The sequence below is a fragment of the Ixodes scapularis genome, unplaced genomic scaffold (assembly GCF_016920785.2).
Source record: "Ixodes scapularis isolate PalLabHiFi unplaced genomic scaffold, ASM1692078v2 PGA_scaffold6__148_contigs__length_123643588, whole genome shotgun sequence".
NCBI lineage: Eukaryota > Metazoa > Arthropoda > Arachnida > Ixodida > Ixodidae > Ixodes > Ixodes scapularis.
This window is the reverse complement of record NW_024609881.1, coordinates 45,313,789-45,318,074: the sequence shown is the minus strand read 5'-3', so window position 1 is coordinate 45,318,074 and position 4,286 is coordinate 45,313,789.

The window sequence follows — 4,286 nt, the reverse complement described above, 5'->3', positions numbered from 1 at the left end:
CTTGTTGTTACCGCGCCTGTTTTTGTTTCTGCGACTGTCGCCGCCTGTGGAACGCGCGCCGCTTTTGAGTCGAAAAGATCGTCAGCTAAAAACGCCGGCTCTCGGCGCCGTATGTATGCTCGTTCGTTAGCGTTACGTTGGCGGCGTTCGTTGCGCCATCTCTTGTCTCCCGTGTGAAACGGCGCCGTGTTGTTTGAAGACCGGTGGCGTAGCTGCATTTCCATAGGAGCTAAGCCTTTTTCTTTCTTTACTTTTTCCTCAGGTACGTTCGCTCTTTGCAAATTTTACAAACAAAATGCACCATCTGTGGGCAACGCTGCACAAAGTCGTAGCGTGATAGGTTAAGAAACCGAATTTCGCGGTCGATTTAAAGAGCCTGGCGCCTCCTTGAATCACCCTGTAGGAATCACCCGCTCCTCATGACGCTGCGCCAAGCGAGAATACTGTGTGTCTCTCACATACATGGCTTGTACGAAAAGCGGACCTTCTGTAGCGTGCATATTGCATTAGCTGATTTTATTTTCTCACCATGAGCAAATCGCAACAGACCCTTCCGGAAAATCCCAGTCCTGAGACCTCGCGGCAGTGGGAATTGTGGGGCTGCTCCGATATACGCACGCACCGGCTCGAAACGCTTCGCATATTCTGGTAGCGACGCGATTCGTTCTCTCTTATCGTTACGAGCTGAGAACGCCCAATAAATAAAGCGAACACAAGAGGAGCTCATCGCATTCTCCGCTTTACTTTCCCTCTGCCTTCTCTGTGTTCTAAAACCACAGAACGTTAGACCAACGTCAACTTCGTTCTCACCTCCTGATGAATCTGCACGTGCCGTACTTCAGACCGTCACAATGCCTCAAGCTACAGCCTCTTCTGTACTGACAAAGCCTGGCAGATAAAAAGGTAGAGCGGCAGACAAGAGCCATATAACGGGCGCCCCGCTGTGGCGAGACGCCGAAACACACTTGTCCCGAGCGATGGAATGTCCGCTCGTGCGTCTCGCGTTCCTCGGGCGGGCTACCACTTCCTTTCTCGTCGGATTTGAAAATCATGTTTCGGGTCCTCGCCGCTGCAAAAGCTGTGCGCTGATTACCAGACTCCCCGAGAAATGCTCTGTACTACCAGATCCTCGCGCTCCAAATCTGGGACGGGACACTCTATGGCTCCGTCGTCGAACTGCCATGGCTTTGCTAGTATAGAGGAGGCTATGGTCAAGCATACGGGGAGGGGGGGGGGGGGGGGGGGGGGGGGGGGGGCGGGGGGGCGCCACATATTTCTGGAAAGGTCTATTACCACGTCACGTGCAAACCATGTTAAAGAGTTCAGTTTCCTCGCGAAATGCGATGTTCGCAACACTAGCAAAAGTAGATGTCCGGATTGTCGATTTGTGCAGTATGGATGGCAGTTTCGCGATGATATATAGCAGCCTAACAAAATGTTAAAGCGCATGACTGAAAGCACAAAGTTGTAAAGTGAGTGCCGAAAACAGGTGCACGTCAAACCGAGTGCATCAGTCCCCCGAGGTGGTATTTCGCGAAGTTGCGATTTCATGCAAACGTATGGCCAAATGTGATATAAGTTAGTGTTATAAGAATCTCCGTCTGTCCTTCCGGCTCGGCTATTTATCTGTAAGAAGAATATCATTATATATATATATATGTATATATATCGTTCTCTTTCTGCCGATTTCGTGTATGGCTTCAGATCTATATCACGTGAGCACAAAGTCCTTTTTGGCATATCCCGCGACCCGCTGTTTCACACTGCCAAACGGCGAAAAAAAAACATTATTTCACAGCCTTCAACAGCTGGTGGATTGAGTATCGTCCTCCCGTATCGGTCTCGAGCAGTTATGTGACATGGTAAAAGAGTACCGCATAAAAGATGTGACAAAGAAGTAAAACACAAGACGGGCGCTAACTTGCAACTCAAAGGTTTATCCCGTCTTCTATGCGCTACTCTTTTATTACGTCTGTCAACAACTAACTAGCCCGTCAATCCATTATTTTCAGTTATATGAACTTGATACAGTCACATCTATTGATGATAATAAACTTGTATTTAATTACTGACTGAAGGTTTGACAACATAAACGAAGGGTCGATCACCTTGAAGACATACATCATAAGTAAATGCACTCGCAAATTATCTGAAAGATGCTCTGCAAATCTTCTTCGGCGTTTTTATCCTCGATAGGCCCGACGTGATTTGTGATAGCGGTAAATCACTGTGTTCCTGACACATATATAACTTGTCAAAACCTATCCAAATCTGTTGCCTCCTTTATGTCATGAACAGCAATTCTATGCGTCTTTGGGCTGGAAAAAAAAAAACAAAGTCCACAGGGAAGCGGGACCTAAGTATGACGATTACGTACGCAGACTGTCAGAGCTGCCATGTCGAGTAGAGCGTGAAATACTATTTTCTTTTATAGTGAGTTACAGGTTAAGAAGGTAGCGGCAAATGGCCCTCAAAGGGAATCATATATCCCTCCGCCACCTCCGCATCCAATAGCGTCCCATCGTTTCCGTGACGTCGCGGCCAACGCGCGATGAGGGTTTTGCCTTTCTGTACATGTTTTCTTTATCTTTCGACTTTGACTGAGCATTGTGGCAGCCACGAGAAGGAAATCAGAGTTTCCCCCCTCCGACGGAAACAAATACGACTTTCGGGGATTAGCTTCCCCCTCCGATGAATACAAAGGGTCGCTTTCTTAAAAAGTGGGGGTCGAAGACGAGTTGGCACCACTCTGTGGCCATTATCTATCCATTGAAGCGGAACAAGGAGCGTTTCCAGAGAACTCTTCTTTCGACTGCGGAGGGATTTGAAACGGGCGCATCACGCTTCTGGGAAGAGCTTCCCCACCAGCTTTGCTCAAACTACTCAAACTAACAATTTCAAGTTTTCATTTTTTCCACGCTCTATATCTCATGTGAACACACTGCCCTATAATATTTTTTTTTATCCATGACTTTAATAAAGCACTAAATGATCACCCTCTTTAATTCGAGCCATTTATGGTTTCTGTTACATTTTGGTAGTCGACTCGAGCGTTGGTTGTTTTTTCTCGCAATCATTGCTATTCTCCTTACAATTAGTTATGCAAAACGATAGTTGAAATATTGAAATGTGTCCTTTTTTATTATTTGCATCTTTTGGATCTGTACCCCACACCTGCAAGGGCATAATCAAGGCCTGCAGTATATAATAAATAAATGAACAAAATAATATATCAATTAGGAAGTGCGACGCATATTTTCAAATGGAATTGACAGGCATCTTGTCAAGAACAAACATCAAAACCCCGGCTATGCCAGTTTATCCTGTATAAAAATTAAAAAAAAAAAAAAAAAAGCTTACTTGAGTACGCCCTATTTTAGCAGATTCGATCTGAGTACGTAGCTGCGTATAAATTATAGTGAACCATTTTGGTAACTTTTTTTTTTCCATGATTTTTCGCCTGTATCACGGCGCTGAGTGTAAAAGGCGTTAGTTAGGAAAACAAGTGTCGTTGTTGTCAGCGTTCCTATAAAAGGTATATCACTGACCCAGAGTGACTACAAATGCATGCGTTTGTCATAAATATTTCAACTGCTGTTAGCTCAGTTGCGTCGTCATCATATACAGGGTGCGGCCGTATGGACATTGGGCACGCCTCGCAATATTCGAATTCCAAACGTACATACCTGGAATTGGGCACGCGAACATGTAATTTCGCGAAAAGTTTTTTTTTTTTTTTTTTTTTTTTTCCAGAGCTGAAGTTGTAATTAGTAAAATTTTAAAAATATGACAGAAACGGCGATCGTACATTTTCCTATGCCCTGTAGGTATTCATCGTCTTGACACTGGTTTGTGAGCTTGCTCCCAGGTAGACATTGTTCCCATATTTCGTTAAAAGCATTGATTATCACAATTATCTTGCACATCGCCAGCCTCTGCTATTGAGTTTCGGTGTTTTTGCGTCCAGCAAGCTACCCGGGAGATGGCTAAGAAACCAGTGTGCAGAAGACAAACAGGTTGGCATAGGACACAGGAAATAGTCGGCCTCCGATTGTGCTTTGTTTTTAATACTTCATTACCTCAATATTGAGTTCCAAAGAAAGAAATTGGACATTAAACTTCTTGGGAAACTACGTCTGCGTGCCCAATTTCAAATATGTACGTTTGGAATTCGCATTTTTACAAGGCGTGTAAAATACTTTGGTCCTTACGGCCGCACCCTGTATATTGTAAAACGTATTTGGTAAAGTATATTTCACGATAAATATACGGCGACGAAATACACA